The 22,493-nt window shown below is 41.7% G+C and overlaps 1 pseudogene; it reads left to right on the top strand.

Annotated features, from left to right (window-relative positions):
* Window positions 1-22,493, top strand: part of LOC113014374 (low-density lipoprotein receptor-related protein 2-like) — a 38,331-nt pseudogene that overhangs the window by 3,983 nt on the left and 11,855 nt on the right.

The following is a 22,493-nucleotide window of genomic DNA, read 5'->3' as shown; positions in this document are numbered from 1 at the left end:
TTATCATTATTCACTGTAGTCTACTGCATTACTTCACCAAACATTTCTCCACAGCTACTTGTTCTGGTCTGACTGGTATCGTCCAGCAGTAATAATGAGAGGCTTCACTGATGGCAGCAATGCTGTCCCTCTTGTCAACACAACACTGGGATGGCCATTTGGGCTTGCTGTTGACTATATGTAAGTAGAGTGGTCAACTATGTCAGTTATGAGAATACCTGCTTGGCTCCATTTAAGGAATAATAAACAGTATATTGTATGACTCAGCTACACTTCTTCTTTGTGGATTTCTCTTTGACAGGAATAACAGGCTGTACTGGGTCGATACCCTTCTTGATCAGATTGGCCACATTGATGTTGAAGGAAGTGACAGACAGACATTTACCAACATCGGCCAGATCACTCAGCCCTACTCTTTGACAGTTTATACAGGTTAATTCAACTGTACACTCATTCAGAATACTGCACAAAACACAAACACACCATACTCACCATAAGCAAGCTCTTAAGGAAACCAAGGTTAGCCTTATTATTGTTATTTGATTACCTTCTGGCTTCTACAGTATGCATCTATTCGATATTCCCCAATTCCAAAAATGGAATTGGTAAATGGACTGGAACTTACATAGCACTTTTCTACTCAATTTAGTATTCAAAGTACTTTCTACTGCAAATCTCACTTACCAAAACAAATACACAATCAAGCAGTGCTTTTATCTATGCCCAAGAGCACATGCATTTACACTCCAATGGATGCATCGGGACAAATCAGGTTTCAGTTTCTTGCTCAAGAATACTTTGACACATAGCTGGAGGATACAGGAACTGATTGATCCACCGACCTTGTGATTGGTAGCTGACCCACTCTACCAGCTTGTAACAACCACTAAATCACATTTATAACATTTAATGTATTTTAGTTACATATGCAACTGCTTGTAACGCAGCAATATCTATCTTGTAGACTACCTGTATGTGTCTGATACAAGGACCAGTGCTATATTCGAGATGAGGAAGAGGGACGGTGGTGGGAACATTATGGTCAGACAAGGAATCACCGGCATCATGAATATCAAGGCCTATACAGCTGACCTCCACAGCAGTAAGTTTATCCAAAGAAAGACACTGGATTCTGGAAAGTGCTTAGAGGTGCAGTTTAGTGCTGTAGGACCAGGACTTTGGAGTTTTGAGTGGCGGTAGGAAGTAAATGATCTCCTGGGTCAAGACAACACATGAGCAGTGATAAAGCAATCGAGGACCCTACTGACTTCTTCTCTGTGATCTTTCTGACAGCCTTCAATAGCCGATGTAACATGCTGCCAAATGGACACTGCAGCCACTTCTGTTTTCCAACTCCCAACTTTGGTCGAGTGTGTGGCTGTCCATATGGTATGAAACTTCAGTCAAATCAGAGGGACTGCATCAAGGACGATTCCGTTCCTCCACCTGACAACATCTGCGGGGACTACTCCTTCGAGTGTGACGAAGGACGTTGCCGACCTAACTCTGACCGCTGTGATGGGATTGTTGACTGCATAGATCAGACTGATGAGGCCAACTGCACAGATTCAGGTGAATGAAAAAGAAAAACGCACATGCTTAGGAGTTAGTGTAAGAAGATATTTTTAAGTAATCCAACTGATCGCCTCATTTATCTTTATCAGGAGCGACCTGCTCTCCGTACGCCTTCACCTGCAACAACAAGCATTGCATCTATGCCAGTTGGCGCTGTGATGGCATGGACGACTGCGGAGACGGCTCAGATGAGATTAACTGTCCCACTCGTGTCCCTACCAGCTGTTCATCCGGCTACTTCACCTGCAACAACAACAGATGCATCTCTGCAAAATGGGTGTGCGACGGTGAAAATGACTGTGGGGATGGCTCTGATGAGCACAACTGCAGTAAGCACAGATCCCACAAGTCTTCTTGAATTGCTGCACATACAGCTATTAGGTTATTACATATTAACATACATGTTTAAAAATAAATAAATAAATGAGCTCTGTTTGTGATTATCAGATTCAACCATCACCACATGCCCTCCAAACTACTTCTTGTGTCCCGATCATCGCTGCATCAGTAGCTTCTATGTTTGTGATGGAGACCAAGACTGCTTGGATGGCTCTGATGAGAAAGATTGTGGTACGTATCTGGAAAATCATCCATGTTTTAGTAATTTTTTTAGATCTTTGGAGCAATATCGTATATTTAATGCAACTAGTTTGATGGCAGCAAAAAGCTTCAAGCCACTGATTGTATTTGGCATATTGAACATATGTTTGTTGTTGTGCCATAAAAGTTTACTCGTCTTTTCTTTGTTTTCTGTTTCCTTTGTGTTTTAAGAGTTTTCCTGTTCCTCCTTTGAGTTTGCCTGTGCCAGTGGGGACCAGTGTGTCTATTCAAGTTATCGGTGTGATGGAGTGTTTGACTGCAGGGATCATTCTGATGAACAAGGCTGCCGTATGTTACCTGCACAGAATAATGTTTTGTATAATTATAGATTGGGAATTCCACTCTCTGCTCAAATTTATCAGAGAAAGTCAATGAAGTTTTAGTTATTTATTTATTTATTTTCTTTGACAACTCCAGCCACCCGAGGTCCAGGCCTCTGCCACGATGATGAGTTTCAGTGCCAGAGCGACGGTTTCTGCGTACCAGATGAGTGGGAGTGTGATGGTCACTCAGATTGCGAGGATGGGTCTGATGAACACAACTCCTGCCCACCTGTCACCTGTAGATCCAACTACTTCCAATGCGCCAACAAGATATGCATTCCAATGAGTTGGTTGTGTGATGGCGAAAATGACTGCCGGGACATGAGTGATGAACTGAACTGCCCCACCCCTCCGTTTACTTGCCCCTCCGGACAGTGGCTGTGTCCGATCAGTGAGGTGTGCATCGACCAGGACAAGGTGTGTGACGGCCAAAGGGACTGTCCCAATGGAGCAGATGAGTCACCTATCTGCAGTGAGTTAAATGCATTGTGTATAACATTTAAATCTCTAAATGGACATAAAAAGAAAAGAAATTAAGGATAGCTAAAATGCTTTATATTACTTAAAAACTGGTATAAGTAAGACAAAATGACAAATGTACTAGAATTTAAGACACAAATGCATTATATTACTAATACATTATATTACTAACTCCTGTAGATGAAGATGACTGTTCACTCAGCAACGGGGGCTGCAGCGACAGTTGTATTCAAGGCCCATTTGGGGCTGAATGCACCTGTCCACCAGGATATCAGCTCCTCAATGACTCAAAGACCTGCGATGACATCAATGAGTGTGTGGTTCCTGGTTTCTGCAGCCAGCAGTGCTACAATGAAAGAGGAAGCTTCAGGTGCCACTGTTCTGATGGTTACCTCCTAGAGCCAGATGGACGGACCTGCAAAGCTACGAGTAAGCAACAAGCAACACAATACAGGAACTGTGTAACTTATATAGATACTTATAAAGATACTACAGTTCTTTCAGTGACCAACAAGCTCTTTTTCCATCTTTAGACCCAAGTGCAGCTGTGCTTTTGCTTGCCAAACGTAGCCAGATCATTGCCAACCGAGTCAACATAAGACCACCCCTGATGAGTCCAGTGATCACCGGTTTAAGTATTGTGACTGTAGACTTTGACAGTGTCACTTCCAAAATCTACTGGGCTGATACCAAAGAGAAAAAGATATGGAGTGCCTACCAGAACGGCACTGGCAAACAAGCGGTAAGGCTAACAACAGAGTTTCTTGCTTTATAATCTCAACATTTAAATGAACGGTTTAATTTTGTGAGTGCTCAATATGTCCCTGTTGTTTTAGGTGTTCTCATCTGGTCTGATGGTAACAGAGAGTATTGCTGTCGACTGGGTTGGTCGGAATCTGTATTGGACAGACTCTGTCATGGAGAACATTGAGGTTTCCACTCTGGATGGTCGTTATCGCAAGGTCCTCATGAGTAGAAATATTACCAACCCCCGTGGATTGGTTTTGGACCCCCGTAACCAGTAAGTACACTCAAGTTACATGGATGTTATGCTAGTATTACATTATTTAATTTAATAGTTAAGCAAAATGCCCTTTATAAATACATTTTCACCCTTTTTTACCATACTCAAGAAGTACATCATTGACCTCTCTGTCTTTCTCATTCATGCCAGTACCAACCTGATGTTCTGGTCAGACTGGGGCCAGAACCCCAGGATTGAGCAGGCCAGCATGGATGGAACCATGAGAAAAGTCATCGTCAGCACTAAGATCTACTGGCCCAATGGCTTGGCCCTGGACTACACCACACAAAGAGTCTACTTTGCAGATGCCTATCTCAGATATATTGACTACTGTGACTATAATGGAAACAACCGATATCAGGTTATGGCAAGCGATGTGGTAAGTTTAGTTTTTCCTGTTTTTCATTATAAGGAGGAAATATTTACTACTTGTTTAAAGTTTATACCCTTTTAATCATTTTTCAACACTGTTTAGAGAACTGAGACAATTTGGTGTCACTCCTCACCACATGCATTAAAGCCAGGGGTGTTATCATGTCTGTTATTGGAGGTTACTGGCATAAACCATTCAAATACAATGAGTGTTACGTTTAAAATATAATCATTGTTCACAAAAAGTTTTTATCCTTTGTGTGTCTAACACCAGGTTCTCCAGCACCCATATGGTATGACCATCTTTGAAGACACCATATACTGGTCAGAACATTATACCAGCAAGGTGATGAGTACCAACAAGTTCCATGGTGGCAACATCACTACTCACATGAACAATGTCTACCAGCCCATGGGCATTGTGATGGCTCATCCCATCAAACAACCCACAGGTAGTTTTCAAATAAAAAACAAATCTTACTTGGATACTTGTAGCTTTAAGAAGTGTATTAAAATGTGTTGATGTCTATAATAACTGAGTACATGAGTTTCACACACACACTACAGTGATGCTCTACTGTAATAGTTAAACAAAGTTTAACTCTTCACAGAGAATGTTCTTTTTTCCTTTCTATTGTGAACCCACTATAAAAGTAGAAATTTATATTGTAAATAGTGAATAAACAACAACTTTCTGTCATGTAAATGTTTATGTATTACTTGGTTACTTTGGGGTAGTATGAATGGATATGGAGGAGGTCCTTATCAGTTCTGGTCCCCTGGGGCACAATTTTGATACCCTAAAGAAAATAGGTGGATCAAATCATGCCAGCAAAATGCTCCCAGAGGCACCAGATCCCTTCACTGTGAGCGTGGAAGGCTCAGCTTGTTCCTTTCATTTGTCATCTGTTTGTTCACTAAATTCTTCTTTTAATGATACCAGTGTGGTAGTTTAATGAATCCGATTTCAAGGCTGAAAGTGACTCTGCGCTTTTGTGTTTAGCCATCAACCCATGCAGCGAACACCTGTGCACTCAGCTGTGCCTGCTGTCAACACTGAGACCCAGGTACTACACCTGCCACTGCCAATCAGGTTGGAAGCTGGATGCTGACAAGCGCACCTGTGTTAAAGGTAATTTTGGTTTTACACCTTTCTCTGACTCACTGTTCGCAGAATTTAACAGTGCTGAATACAAATCAGTGTCAGTAATGAGTTTTCTGCTCGTGGTTAATATTCCTTTTGTAAATGTTTTGCTAAAAAAAAATCTCTCCTACAACTGTGCATCTCTTTGTTCTTCTCCATTCATTTCTAGATGAGACTCCCTTCTTAATGGTGGTTAGGGATACTGTGATTTTTGGCATTCCCCTGGATCCCACAGACCCTTCCAACAATGCAATGACCCCAGTGTCTGGCATCAGCCAGGGGCAGGATATTGACTTTGATGATCAGGAGCAGTTTGTCTATTGGGTGCAGAGCACTGTGAGTGGAGGTCTTAAACTGAAGAGGCGGAAAGAGTTTTATAACATGCAATAGATTTGAGTGTGAAACATGCATAGATTCTAAGATGTCTTACAATCAATTCATTATATTAGGAAGGAAATTGTATTTCATTTTAAATTTGAATAAGTTTAAAACAGAAGAAAAATGAGATCAGTGCACATCAATAGTACCTGCAGATTCTGAATAATTATTTTAAATTAATTGACTCTTTTGTTCTCATGCTAGGATTCGATTTGGAGAGTGAAAACCGACGGAACAAACAAAACTCAGTTTGCTCCAGCTGCTTTCATGGGCTCACCGGCCGGTCTGGCTTTTGACTGGATAGGCCGAATAATGTATTACACCAATCCCACTGCCAAAACCATTGAAGTAAGCATAGTGAGACACAGAATCATTTGATTATCAATTACTGATAAGATGCTGTCATGCCTAGGCTCACTTGTACCTGCAAACAAGTAAACAACACTTGAATTAGAAGAGATCAGAAAACACCGTGGCAAAAAAGATTAAATACAGATGTCGTCATGATGTTGTGTTTAATTACCAAAAATACCCCAAATCAAATATACTCATTTCCTTTTTTTTCCTTTTTTGTTGGATATTATTGTGGTATATTACTATTTTATTTTATTTTTATTATTATTATTTATTAAATTGATATATTTTCAAATTTTTGTTACTTGAAGAAGTTTAGTTTAGCAAATTATTACAACAACCTACAATTAAAAATGCTATGCATGGTTAACTCAGAGGTTTTGTATCTTTTTGATTGCAGGTTATGATTTGCCTTTTGTTCTTTTGCATTTATTATTTATTGGGGGATTTTTTTTTTTAGTAGACGTAAATAAAATACAATGTCGCACTTAGGTTATCCGTGTTGATGGAAGTGAGCATTACAGGAAGATCCTTATCACCTCTAACGGAAAACCAGAGGGAGTAGGAGAGCCCATTGGAATTGTGCTGGATCCAGCCCGAGGGTAAATCACATGTTCATAAAAATTAATAAATACATATAATTACCTTGATCAGCGCTATTTAGTTTGTATATATTATATGTAGATAGTACACAGCACACAGCACCCTCATTACCATTAAGAAGACAATAGTTGGCTGGTGAATATGTTGGCAATATATTCCCCTCACTTTTGCTTCCTGTGACATATATAACCCAATTAAAACAGTAACTTGGTCCAAGACGTCATTTAACTGAATGTCTACATGATTTTTTTATTTCATGATATTAGAATATTTTTCCATTTTAGTGAAACTAACCTAATGTAACTTTTTTAGCGTAAAATCTAAGAAATCTCTGTTTTTTGGACTTTAACATCCTGTTACCTATCAGCATTAGTGTGGCACCAGCAGCAAATCTTGCGCATAGGTGTGACGTTTGACTGAATGGGAGGAGAAGTTGGCGGTATGACTCGCTGAGATCACATCACTTGTCATGTTTAACCTTTCCATCCACAGAAAGTTATTTTGGTCAGACAAGGGGTCGGACAGTGGAGTTCCTCCAAAGGTCGCCAGCGCTGACATGGATGGCAGCAACCTTGTGAACCTCTACACAGGCAGCATGGCTAACATAGGGTTCATCACTGCTGACATCTCCACCATGAAACTGTACTGGGGCGTGGCTGGCACAGGGGTGGTGAGTACAAGTTACCTGTTTAATATGTAGACTTTAACTAGAAATCTGATCACTTTAATATTTTCAGTTCGTTCTTATTTTCCCAGATTGAGCGTGGCACTATGGACGGGGCAAGCCGTGTGACAGTGGTCAGCAGTCTGTCCCATCCATGGGGGCTGACTATTTACCAAAATTACCTCTACTACACTGACCTGGACTATGAGGTCATTGAGAGGGTGGAGAAGGACACTGGCACCAATATGGTGGTGATGAGGAGCGGCATGTCTGGCCTCCATGGTCTCAAAGTGCATGCAAGAGACAGTATGTGAATCAAGTGTCTTTCAAATAACTACAGAAGTGTCCGTTCTTTGGGTTTTTGGTGTTCTCATGCAGACTGGTTAGATTATATAACAATTAATACCAGCCAGTGACTGAGGGAATGATATTTAGGGCTAATTTTATTTCTTTTTCTGAATCTAGCTTTTTGTGTTTTGCTCATAACATTTTCTTGTTTTTCACAAAAAGTAAATGATCTTTCATTTTGGGAGATTTCACTTGTGTGTGCATACTAGAATATACAATACTGTCTATGTTTGTGGGGTTTTTTTATTGAACATATCTGTACGTAGTACTATATTTTGGCCTTTTTTCTATTCTCTTACTCATTTTTTTTTCACTTTTCACTTTTTCTAATATATCTCTAATTCACTTTTTGTTCCTGTTCTTTGTGCTGCTGGAACAAGTGAATTTCCCCACTGTGTAAATCAAGTCTACATCTATGTCTTTGTCTATGTTAAGATGCATTTAAGTCTAGGACTCCTGACAAAAAAGGGTGCGTCACCTCTGTGTTTGAGATAGATCGCAGAATACGAAGAAGACAAGTATGTGAGGATATTGGGAAGCAGGTTTAATTAAAAGAAAAAAAAAGTCCAAACTTAGTTTATATGATCAAAGATTTTCTCTTGCTGAAAGTCACAGATTCGGCACAACACAAAAATTACTTGTATAATATCAGTCAAACCCTTTTCATGTCAGGAGATCTGGTATAAATTCTTATTCTCCAGTCAAATATGGGCATCCAGTAACGCTGGCCTTCGCCACCCTGTCTTTTCCACCTCAGACTCAGCAGGAACCACTAATGCCTGCAGCTCCAACAACGGCGGCTGTCCGCACCTCTGTTTGCCCAAACCCGACAATAAGAAGACCTGTGCCTGCACTACAGGGTTTCACCCATCTCCAGATGGCTCCAGCTGCCAAGAGTATGAATCTTTCGCCGTTGTCTCCACTCGCTCATATATCCGTGGCTTCCACGTAAACAGCTCTGACCACTCTGAAGCTATGGTGCCTGTTGGCGGATGTATGTTGGCTTCTTATTGTTGTGAAATATGAAGTTCAAACCTTTTTTCATATTATATAGCATAGATTATAATCATCAACTTTCCGTTAACCCAAGTTCCTCTCTGATATTTTTCTCAGCATCATATGTCATTCATGATAAGGTGGATGCCCACATTAAATCTGGCTATGTGTACTGGACTGAGAACAGCACCTACTCCACATACAAGGGTATTTTCAAAGCCAGAACTGATGGAGGGCATTACACCAGAGTTCTCCCTTCAGGAGTTGGCGTAAGAGGCATTCAGGGTCTGGCTGTTGACTGGATTGCAAGTATGTGGCAACATCCACCAACAATTTTATCCATCCACCTCCACTAGCATTAATGTAAAATGTAAAGAATCTACAAAAATAATGTAGAATTTCTCTATTTACTTTTTCAGATAACTTGTATTTCACCAATGCTCATAAAACCGAAACCTACCTGGAGGTGATGGCCATCAACACGACCTTCCGAATGATTCTCATTAAGTCCTCTGAGGATCAGCCCCGGGATGTGGCTGTCAGCCCTAAACTTCGCTACCTCTTTTGGACTGATGCTGGTCAGACACCGAAGATTGAGCGGGCCTTGCTGGATGGCACAAACCGCACAGTGTTGGCATCAGAGAGCTTAGCGTCACCTCGTGGCCTAACAGTTGATTACAGTAATAACTTCCTCTACTGGACAGATGATGTTCTTGATATGATCTCACGCATGGCCATAGACGGCACAGAGAGGCAGATTATTCGGTATGGGAGCCGGTATCCATCTCCAATGGGACTAGCTATATTAGGAAACTACATTCTGTGGGTGGATAAAAGGCTTGGAAAGCTCTTCCAAGCCAGTAAGGACCCAGCCAATACCGACCAGCCAGAGGTGAACATTGAATTTGCCTAATTTAGCACACAGTTGTAGTTTTAGCTGTCATTCTCTCCAGTGATAGCTTACAATAATATAAAGTACAGGTAAACAGAAAATCCTCTTTTAAGAATCTGGAAATTAAATACATCTGATGTCAGTTTTTGGTTTACTTGCTTAATAGTTAAGCTATAATATAACATAATATAATAGTGCTCGTCAAATTTAGCTTGGGTACATAAGAACCGTTTTTCTGTCTGTAGTATTGTAAGAGAAAGTTTGAGCTAACAGCGAGCAAAAAATTGGCATACTTTTTGTGATAGCAGTTGGAATTAGTTGTGGGCATTTAACAATCATTCTTCACTTGTGCTATGCCTATGCTATCTGACAAAGAAATAACAACTTTTGGTGTTACCAGGTAATCCGAGACAATCTCGATGAGCTGATGGACGTCACCATCTTTGACGCACATGTCCAGCCTACATCTGCCAATCTGGTAGGATTTAACCCATGCCACGAAGACAACGGACGCTGCCAGCAGCTCTGCTTTGCCATTCCAGACAAGCAAGGACCTAAATGCGCTTGTGCCCACGGGACACTTCTTGGTAATGGAGTATCATGTGGTTATGAACCGGATGAGTTCTTAGTTTTCTCCACAGGCTACACGCTAAATAGCCAGAGGTTAGACCCAACGGATCATAGTCTACCCTATCCAACTGTGACCTTGGGCAATGGCGTAATGGGCCTGGATTATGACTTCCGAGAGAAACGAATTTTCTTCATGCAGTATGTCGGGATAGGTCGGAGCAGGATTGGCTACATCACCACAACATCTGTCACAAGCCCCCCTGTCACTATCATCTCAAGTGAGTTAAGCATTATCACTCTTCACATTCATCATTTCATTTTTCTCATTTGTGACTTTATTTAATTTCAAATCCTCTAAATGCTGCTTAGATTTGGACAATCCAGAGGGTTTGGCATTTGACTGGATAAACAAGCGTCTTTACTTCACCGACAACTTTAAACGTAATGTCCAGTCGATCGGAGTAGATGGAGGTAACCGGTCAATCATAGCCCCTGCAAACTGGCCCAAAGGCATCGTTGTTGATCCATGCTATGGGTAAAAGCAAACTAATATTCTCAAATGTCCAAAGATTGAAGATGACTTTCAGATATTAAACATGCTATCAAGTATAGCTTTGAGCTCCCTCTTATTACTCTGTCTGATGCTTCTCACTTTCCAGTTACTTATATTGGACTGACTGGGGATCTCCAGCTAAGATTGAGAGGGCAACACTGGGTGGAAGCTTCCGGACTGTCATCATCAGCACGGGTCTGACATCACCCAACGGACTGTCTATAGACTATGAGGAGAGGATGCTCTACTGGGTCGATGTTTCGCAGTATGTCTAGTTATTCTCATATAAATTAAAAATTAGGAGAGAGACAGATTATGCAGCAGATTTTCTTTTCTTTTTTTAAATTTCTTTCTACAGAGACAAGATTGAGCGGTCGACCCTGACTGGTGAGAATCGAGAAGTGATCATGCAAGGGCTCAGCTATCCATTTGGTATAACTGTCTACAAGCAGGATATCTTCTGGACCGACTGGACTGAAAGAGGTGTCTTCAGGGCTAGTAAGAATGATGGCTCTGGCTTTACAGTGCTAGCCCAGAATCTGGAGTACCTACCAAAAGACATTCACGTTCATGCTGAATCAAAGCAGGAGATTTGCTCCAGCTTCTGTCAGCAGTTCAACGGTGGCTGCAGTCATGTCTGTGTTTCTGGTAAGAGCAGGCTTTTTGATGCACAAAAAGGCACCAAATCCCACCTTAAGTTGTGTAATAGACAACAGGAAAAAGACAGCAAATATACAAGGAATCTTACCTCAGGTATCTGTGTTACCTGTGGTTTTTCAGGTCCCGTCGGCCCTGAGTGCCAGTGTCCTCATGAGGGGAACTGGTATCTGGCAAACAATGGCAAAGACTGTATACAAGACACGGGGAAACGCTGTCAGGCAGATCAGTTTACCTGTCTCAATGGTAACTGTATCTTAGCACGCTGGAAGTGTGATGGCTACAATGACTGCCACGATAACAGTGATGAGCTCGAGAGAGTTTGTGGTGAGAAATCTGGACATTTTTTTTTCAAATTGTCTTATTTAAACAGACAAACTTAGCCAGCCAAGAAGCAAACAGCTATACCAACATCTGCAAAAGCCTTCATGTTTCTTTTAACCCTTCCCCAGCCTTTCACACCTGCTCAGCCACAGACTTCACCTGCGACAATGGGCGCTGCGTCCCACTCAGCTACACCTGTGACTACACAAATGACTGTGGTGACAACAGTGATGAACAGGGCTGCCCCTTCCCCACATGTAACCCTGCTACCGAGTTCACCTGCGCTAACGGACGCTGCATCAGCGCCAGCTTTGTCTGTGATGGCTACAACGACTGTCGGGACAACGCTACCTCCGACGAAATCAACTGCCGTGAGTAATGACGAGACTAATTGTTGGGCTTAAGATTTGATTATGTTAAACAATGAGATGGTTACTGCAAACACAGAAAAAAATAAAAAAAGATGAGATTGAAGTCACTGTTTTCTCCATCCGTTCCTCCCCAGAAACTAAAGTTGGACAATTTCAAGTCAAATACTGTGCCCGTACTCACACCTAAAATGATTCTATATTGCTAAATAATAATGTTATAAATAATGTTACGTATGTAGTGTCAAAGGGCTGCCAGTGGCCTTGGGTGAATGATCCGATCTGGTGTCTTTACAACATCTCTCCAGCTGATCGTACATGTCCCAATGGCCAGATCAAGTGTGACAACACCAACATCTGCATCTACCCTGGAAACCTATGTGACGGCTTTAACAACTGTGGAGACAACAGTGATGAGAATCCTCTCTTCTGTGGTGAGCTGAGTCAAAGAATGTAGCTTCAGCTGATTTGAACTGCACATCAATAAAGATGTAAATCTATGCAAACTTGCGCTTATGTGTGTTACAGCGGGGCGTACATGTGCTCCCGATCAGTTCCGTTGTGATGTAGGAAAGTGTATCCCTCAGACTTGGGTATGTGACTCCATCAAAGACTGCACTGATGGGACAGATGAACCTCCCTCTTGTGGTGAGTGCTCAACATTAGTGCAGCTAACTTAAATTCAAAGACTTTTATACTTTAGGTTTGATGTGAGTTTCCATAGTGACTCGTGTTTTGCATAAGGAAGACACACTTGTATGAAGCAAGCCAGCCCTTTTTTTCTCTTTCAGTTCACACTTCCCATCGTCATTAAAATGTGATTCTGTGTTTTCTACTGTGCAGAAGATATAATCAGAACATGCAGTCCAAACCATTTCACTTGTACCAATGGAAACTGCGTCCCTGAGTCACTGGTGTGCGATGGCAACAATGACTGCTGGGATAACAGTGACGAGGCTCCTGAGCTGGAGTGTGGTGAGACACCAGTTAGATATGTCGTCATTATTTGTGCAGCGTTAGGCTTCTCAATATTTTGATTCGTTTATATAATCTCAGGTTAGCATTCTCACACACTTTCATCAATTTTGCTTTTTAATATCATATTGTCACCTGGAGGCCAACGAACCTGTAGTTCTGACCAGTTCACCTGTCCGACCTGGTACCCGGGCCATCCACGCTGTGTGCCTTTAAGCTTTGTGTGTGATGGGGAGAAAGACTGTGCCAATGCAGCTGATGAGCTCCAGAACTGTCCCAACCGGACCTGCCACATGAATGAGTTTGCCTGCGCCAACGGGCTTTGCATCCTCATCCCCTTCCAGTAAGTGTGGCACATGTGTGATTGAATAAAAGTAGAGATGCGTTTACTGGTCTCGAGACAAATTCTATTGTCAGGCAAGTAATTAATCACTACTCTTCTGTAGCTGTGATCGCGTGAATGACTGCGGAGATGGCAGCGATGAGTTGCGCTGTACATATGATACCTGCAGCAGCAACCAGTTCACCTGCAGTAACGGAGCCTGCATCTACTCTTTCTACATCTGCGACGGACAGAACGACTGTTTGGATGGTTCGGACGAGGCGGACAGCTTGTGCCTCACGCCTCAGCCCACCTGCTCTCCTCAACAGTACATGTGCAAGTCGGGAGAGTGCATCGATTCCAATAAGGTGTGCAATGGACAGAAGGACTGTCAGGACGACAGTGATGAAAAAGGCTGCGGTAAGAGGCAAACAAATATGGAAAACTGTGGGACATTTTTGATAGAATTTATGAACTGTATTTCCTTGTCATACAGCATCTAAAAGAAACTTTGGTTGCACAAATCTTCACATGCATATGGTTAAAGTATATTTAATGAAAAAAGATAAGGTGTCACAAAAAGTATATTTGTCAATCAGACCAAGCCTATGTGCTTTCATATTTTATGAAAATGTTTGCTTTTATAAATATATGTATATTTATACAGGTTTCTTTGTGCTACATATTATAAATACTGATGATTTATTCTGAAAAGATGGAGTATGTAATGAGACGTATTTGTCTGTCTGTCTGTTTGTTTGTTAGCAGTCCAACATCCACAGTTTTCAAGATACACATTTGCAGATTTTGTGACAGTAGACACAAAAAACAGCTCAGGATGATTTAATTTTGGTGAAAATCAGAGGTCACGTCAAATATGAATATCTGTGAAAATGTTTTATGGATTGTCCTTAAACTTGACAATAAAATAGAGGGCCTTGGGGGACGTGAGTACCTGGGTTGGCTAAGCAGGCCAATCTTGACCTTCAATGTTTGCACCAAAAGTCAATTTAAATTGAATCGAACCAAAGATTTCAGTCAATCACCTCCAATCACCTCCAATCATGTGGGCAAAGATAATAAAATACACAATTTTAGTACACAATACTTTAAAGTCATGAGTCAAAGGTCAGGGTGACACAAATGAGGAAAAAGGCTCATTTGAGATTCCATTGGTTAATCTCCACATTTTAAAGCAATATATTAGTCAGTGGAAAACATAAGCACTGTCATTGTTTGAGCTCTTTTAAAACATTCTTGTTTCAATACAAAATTATACAATTTCACTATGATAAACCATCAGAGTTTTAGTATAGCTCTTGCCCTTCATGCAGAGTTGTGCTCTTTGAGTGCTCTTGTTACCTGTATTTTTGCTGCAGGTCTTAAAACCTATTCTGTCTTTGCTCAGCTTCTCACTTTTTCTTTATTCTCTTTAGGAATTAATGAGTGTCTCAACCCAGCAGTCCACAAGTGCGCCCAAATCTGCACTGACACCCTCACCGGTTATTACTGTTCCTGCAACCCAGGCTACCAGCTCATGCCAGATGGCAAAGCCTGCGAGGACCTCGACGAGTGTGTCAGCACACCCGCCGTCTGCAGCCAGATCTGCGAGAACAGTTTTGGCTCATACCACTGCAAATGCGCCCCAGGGTACATCCGCGAACCGGATGGACGCACCTGCCGTCAGAACAGCGGCATCAACCCATACCTCTTGTATACCAATCGCTACTACATCCGCAATTTGACCACTGACGGGTTACAGTTGAGCATAGTCCTGCAGGGCCTGACAAATGTGGTGGCATTAGAATTTGATCACTATGAGAAGAGGCTGTACTGGCTGGATGTAGGGGCAGGAAAGATTGAGAGGATGCGCTTCGATGGGAGCGACAGGGAGACGCTGGTGAGCAACGATATAGGAGGAGCTGAAGGCCTGGCGCTGGACTGGGTTGGCAGGTTTGTAAAACAGGAGAAACCTAATAGATAATAATCTGTTACATATAAGTATTTAGGTCATTAAGTAACAAGAAGTGATTCGCACAATTGGAAAACAATTGTTTGCACATGTACTCCTATTTTATTTTTTATAACTAGCAAATCGCTCTCAGAGCACAAAATACATCCTGAGTAAACACACACACGCACACTTCCATATATAAAATAAAGAAAAAGAGAATATGAATGGGGTAATTTTTATTAACTTTGCATCTATGTGTTTCACAAACAACATCTTTTTAATTTATATATTTATTTAATTTTTCTCCTTCCTGTCTCCTGCAGGAAGTTGTACTGGGTGGACAGGTATTACAGCTCAGTTCATGTGATGGAGCTGGATGGGCGCTACCAGAAGAAACTGCTGTCGGGACACTTTACAGATAGAAATCACACCTACGTTATCACCAGACCTCGTGCTGTGGCTGTTAACCCTAAATATGGGTATTCACACACACACACACACAGACACACACACACGCACACACACATACAGAGAAAATCTATGATTGACTCTAAAACCAAACGTGTGCAGTTGTTTCTGCCTCCCGGTTTTTAGTTGTTCCCATTCCTTTGCTTCGACTTTTCCTCATCCCTCATTCCTTCATTCCTGCCCTCTTTTGCCCAGATGGCTGTACTGGACCGACTGGGGTGACGCAGCATATATCGGCAGAGCTGGCATGGATGGAACAAATATCAGTGCAATTATCACAACCAAGCTGGAGTGGCCTAATGCTCTAACTATAGACTACACCAACAACAAGATCTTCTTTGCTGATTCCCACCTTAACTTTTTGGAGTGAGTTCATGAAGTATCCCACAGAACGTTTATTCTGTGTTGCACTGAATTATCTAAACATTGATTTCTCTTTATGTTTCTACATGTGAATTAATCACATTGTGTATAAACCTCCCTATTCTGTGCATCTTAGCTTTGCAGACATGGACGGCCAGAATCGGCACCGGGCCATCGCTGGCTCGCTTCCCCATGTATTTGCTGTTTCTCTATTTGAGGACTGGGTCTACTGGACAGACTGGAACACGCATACTGTGGAAAAAGCTCATAAGTACACTGGCGAGGAGCGTACAGTTATGGGCAACAACACCCATCGCCCCTATGACATTCACGTCTACCATCCCTACAGGCAGCCTCGAAGTAAGTATATGACAGCTGTGTGCTATTATATTCCCGGCATCACAATGGACGGCAGAAGATAATTTATATTTAATCGTCTTATTCCCCAGGTGAGAACCCTTGCTCGTCCCATGACCTGACCTGCAGTCATCTGTGTCTGATCGCGCCTGGAGGGCAGCGAGCTACCTGCGAGTGTCCCGATCACTTCATTGGTGTGGCTGTTGGATTTAAGATCCAGTGTGTTGCTGACTGCTCCAGTACCCAGTTCCGCTGTGGGGACAATGAGAAGTCAGTGTGACAGAAAGTCATGATACTTTACTGTACTGCTTATCAACCATCATTAGGGGTAAAAAAAATTTGTACATTTTCTTGTTCTTAGGTGCGTTCCGATATGGTGGAAGTGTGATGGTCAGTCGGACTGTGGTGATGGCTCGGATGAACCTCAGACCTGCCCACCTCGCTACTGTTCAGCTGGCCTGTTCCAGTGTCAAGATGGCAACTGCACCTACCCTGGCTTCCTCTGCGACGGCCACCAAAACTGCCCTGATGGCTCAGATGAGGATGCTGCTCTCTGCAGTATGACAGTTTCCTGAATCCTGAATACGAACTCTAAATAACTCAATCAAATAAAAATTGAACAGAAAAAAATACTTTACGTTTACCAGATTCAAGTTTTTAACTATGATTCTTTTAGGCCTTTATTTTTTCCTTTTTCTCTTTTTTTTTCTTTCTTTCTTTCTGCTGAAAATGAAAGCCTGTTTTCAGGAAGAGGGTTCAATGTTAAACCTGTTTCCTGTCCTCACAGGCGATCACCGCTGCGCTGGAAACCAGTTCCAGTGTAAAAACAAAAGGTGCATTCCTGTGTCCTGGCACTGCGATGGAATAGTTGACTGTACAGATGGCAGCGATGAGGATGCGGAGACTTGCTCCCAGAAGACCTGCAAACCGGGAGAGTTCACGTGTGCAAACGGCCGCTGTGTGCCGTCAATGTATGTGTGCGATGCCCAGGACGACTGTGGTGATGGATCTGATGAGCCGTATGAAGTCTGCAGTGAGTGTTACTGTCACGCGAATTAAATATGTCCCAACCATGATTTCCTTTTCTTTCCCCCATGTCTGTCTGTGATGAGCACAAAAGGAGCAGCTTAATTGATAATAGCCGTGCACTTTGCAGAACCGCACGACTGTTTAATCAAGCAACGACTTATCTGTTTCAGAGATATACAATCGATTCAGACACAGCGCAGGTGTAACCTGGGTGAATTAATGAAGCTGCACGTAGTGTTGATTTTTCTAAATTTAAGTTGCACAGTCAATCCCTCCTCCCCCTCTTCCGTCTGCTTCTAATTACTGTCTGTCTGGCTCTGTCTCAACTCATCCTCCCTCATTATTTCTCACCCTCTTGTCACCTTGCAGACTTTATTTTCGATCTTACTACTAATCTCACCACTTTCCTTCCATCCTTTGCCTGATGTCTCTGTCGCCTTGTCTCCACAGTGGGTCCAGACTACAAGTGCGATGAGGATACAGAGTTCTCCTGCAAGACAAACTACCGCTGTATTCCTCAGTGGGCCCGCTGCGACGGCTCAAACGACTGCATCGACAACAGCGACGAGGAAGGCTGCGGTCAGTGCTCATGTGTCAGCAGACGTGTCGGGGCTGTCAGACCAGCTGCATACTGCACATGTGTCAAAATCTTAAATTAGTTCCTAAAGATCTGATGATATTGTGGTGTACTTTAAAAGTTCAAGCTCTGCAATGCTTGTAGTTTCTAATCCAGAAAAAGAAATCTGAATACCTTTACAGATCATTTGCACCACTCAATCATTAAATAACATATTTATTCGTTTCAGCCTTGGCTGTAGACGACTTTAAAGCTCCGGTTCCAAAGATTAAATAATAATGGGTGTAATGCAGAACAGTAAAAACAAATAGCAAAGATGCATCATTTTATAGACAGAAATTACACTGTAAGAAGGTGGTCACACACAATTAGTATTTATTAGTGAAAATGTATCAAGCTGTGTTAAAAAGGCTAAAAACCCATGAAGTTAAAGCTACAGTGTATAAGATATCACCACCAGATGTCAGTAGAATGCAGATTGCAGTCTACTGACAATGTCAGGAATAAATAAGCGTCCTTTTATTTATATTTCCATGTCTCAGAGCCCTGACCGCGATGACATCTTGGCCACTATTTGCAAGATTGTGGGGCTTCCACAAACTGGCGCCGACTTCTATGTATTTTTAATGGATTAATTCTAAGTTTATGAAAATGCATCAATCTGTTGGAAGCTGTAATAACACACTGATCAATTTATATTTATGAGTACAACCTTCTTTTATTCTATTAAGTAACCTAAAAATTGACACACTTTACCTTTAAGTCTTTGGTTTCAGCAGGTTAAAAATCTTATTTCCCAAAATGTTCTCATGACCACATGTTCAAACACCTTTTGTGCTGCTGCTTTATAACAGAGGAAGTGACCTGTGACCCTCTGGGAGATTTCCGTTGTGACAATCACCGCTGCATTCCCATCCGCTGGCAGTGCGATGGCTCTAATGACTGTGGCGACAGCTCAGACGAGAGAAACTGCCGTAAGTTTTTCAGTTCAATCTGTTTCAAAAAATGTCTTCTTATTAAAAATGTTTCTTCTGACTGCTTTTTACTCATGTAGTTTGAAGCCTCATATCACAGCGGCCACACATCTCATATTGAACACGTGTGTGTGTGTGTGTCTCTCTAGAGCCAAGGCCGTGCTCTGAAAGTGAGTTTCGATGTGACAACGAGCAGTGCATTCCCGGAAGCTGGACGTGTAACCATGTCAACGACTGTGGGGACAACTCGGACGAGCGAGACTGCGGTGAGCAGACGCCTCCTCCTCATGCTAACTCCTCGGCCTCCTTAAAATTACATCCAGCCGTAAACAAAACACACACGGGCGCAAACACACACATCAACATAACATCTTGGCTCTCTTCCAGAGTTGCAGACATGTCGTCCAGGTTCTTTCCAATGTGACTCGGGTCACTGTATCCCCGCTATTCTGCAGTGCGACAACCGACCCGACTGTCTGGATCTGTCAGATGAGACCAGCTGTCGTAAGTTTACAGCGTGAAAATTAATGGCACTCTGGGCCCCCGCAGATTTATTTATTTATTTTTTCTGTTTATATGTGTGTGAGGTAATTATTCAGGCTTTAAGGCTTCAAAAGAATGAAAATGTGGCACAACAGTCTAACAGCAGACAGGGATACAGTTTTTGCTTAAAGCTTAAATGAGGTGAGAAACACAATAAGATGGTTTAAAACTGCATATTAGTTTACCCCAGTAATTAAACCACAGAGTAGCTATACAAGATTTATCCTTTTTTCACATTTGAACACACATTGAATAATTTGGTGTGGTTGAACTTTGCACCTGTAGGGCTCTGGTCATCCAGGAAGTGAGATCAAACCATCAACTGCAGTCATTTCCCTGCATTCTTTCCTTTTCTCTCCAGTCATTTTGTTAACTATTATCCAATAAAGCCATAACATGATTCCAAATTGATTGTAGACTGAAAACCAGTCTTTGTTATGTGCATCTTGTAATTGCCAATTTTCCCAGATATTAAGATTAAATCCAGAATACCTTAGATAAATTGTAACTGCTATTTGAATATATGAAAGTTGGACAATTATACAAGCATTCCATCCATCAGAACACCCTTTTGGGTGGAGCGTTAAGGTATTCTTTCAGCTAACAGTTTAAAGTCAGAGATATGTCTGTTGATATGTTCCTCCAAGGTAATGTAACCAGGGTGGCTTCATTTGCTGTTGATGAAAGCTGCAAGCCATCCGTGTCTTCACTTTCCACACTTGGATTTATTCCTGTTTGCCCAAAGCGCCTCTGAAATGGTAACACTGGGAATTCAGAGTAATTGCTGTATCCTTGTCTCTGTAAAATATGTAACCATACACTGAAAGAAAAAAAAGTCCCCTCAGCTCTTCTCGCATCCAGCAATCTCAGATTGTCTGTGATGATTGAAGAAAACTCTCTGCCGCTTGGACCCATCTGTTTTTGCCTCATCACTTGGTTCCCCTATGCTTTCTCTGCATGTCGTCCTTTGATTTCTGGGAACATGTCAGTTTTTGTTCTTCTGGTTGCCATGCAGCAGCAGCAGCAGCAGCAGCAGGGCTGTGGAAGGAAAGTGGTAATAACATATTTGTAGAAAATAGAAAAATCTACCCACCAGCATGTCCAAAGACGGCACAAATCAGAGAAAAGTTACCAGCGATAATTCAAATAACTGTGGCATTAAAAAGAAAGTTAAAAGAAGTGGACCAACTTTGAAAAGGGGCAGCTTTAAGAGAAACAGTGACCAGAATGGTGTGCAGTGCTGGTTGGTTTTATTTCTCCACTGATATATCTCTTTAAGAAAGACAGTTTAAAACACGACCTTGGTAAAGAAAGGAAAATAAATCAACTGATTTTAGTAATAATGTGCAAACTATCTCTCTTATTTTCCCGATCTTTCCAGCTACTCGATACCCTGGAGGCCGTTACTGCCCTGAGCACCAGTTCCAGTGTGCGAACCACATCTGTGTGAACCAAGGCTGGGTGTGTGATGGCATTGATGACTGTGGGGACAGATCTGATGAGCAACTCAACTTATGCTGTGAGAAGCTTGTTATTTATTTTTATGTATATCTATATAGATAGGTAGATAGATGTGTGAGTGTGTATATATATGTGACTTTCTTTTAAATGAAAGTCACACACACACACATAGATATAGACATTGGGCTCAAGTCGCATTTGCTTGTGTTTAACCAGTGAACATCACCTGTGAGATGCCATCTCGGTTCCGCTGTGACAACGGCTACTGTGTCTATGCTGGAGTGCTGTGTAATAAGAAGGACGACTGTGGAGACGGCAGTGATGAGAAAGAAGACCTCTGTATGACTCCCACTCACACATTCCTGCAATCTGCATATTTTAGCATGACTAAAAATTTACATTTAAATGCACAAATCTGATCAGTTATTGGACGTAATTGGACGTAGAGTAATGGAAAAGGACAGCTGAACATTTGGCAATATAGAGGGATAAACATTGATGTTTTGTAGTTGCCCTCTGCATAAACTATGTTTAGTGTACTGTGTAAATATATGGTGCCGTGAAAAAGTATATGTCCCCTTCTCAGTTTTGTGTTTTTGCATATTTTTCACATTTACATCTTACAGACAATCAAATTCATTTTAACGTTAGACCAGCCAGAGGAAGTACAGAATGCAGTTTATACTATCCTGGCCCTTTTCCTGTCTTCCTCCCCAACCCCAGCTGATTATGGCAGATGGTTGCCTCTTCCTGAGCCTGGTTCAGCTGGAGGTTTCTTCTTGTTAAAAGGGAGTTTTTCCGTCCCACTGTACCACAGTGCTTGCTCATAGGGTCACATGATTGTTGGGGTTTTCTCTGTTTTCTTTGTGTTATTTTAGGGTCTTTAGCGTGCAATATGAAGCATCTTCAGACAACTATTATTGTGATTTGGCACAATATAAATAAAACTGAATTGAACTGAAACTCAAGAGTACTGGGGTTATGTAAACACTCCAGCATAAAGAACAAACAACAACAAAAGAATAACGTTTTGGAGTGACCCAGTCAAAGTCCAGACTTAAATCTAAAGAAGCAACTTGAAAAACATATTGCCGCTTATCAGAATTTATCTCTCACTGCCAAGGGAATAATCACTTATTAGGTTTAAAAGAAGGGACAGAAGGTCATTTTTTTTCCCTTAACCATCATTTGAAAATAGCATTTTGTATTTATTGTGTAGTGTTAACATTTTTTTGTGATCTGAAA

This window comes from Astatotilapia calliptera, chromosome 3 (assembly GCF_900246225.1).
Source record: "Astatotilapia calliptera chromosome 3, fAstCal1.2, whole genome shotgun sequence".
Taxonomy (NCBI): Eukaryota; Metazoa; Chordata; class Actinopteri; order Cichliformes; family Cichlidae; genus Astatotilapia; species Astatotilapia calliptera.
Note: the sequence above shows the minus strand (reverse complement) of the source record. Positions and strands in the feature narration are given on the sequence as shown.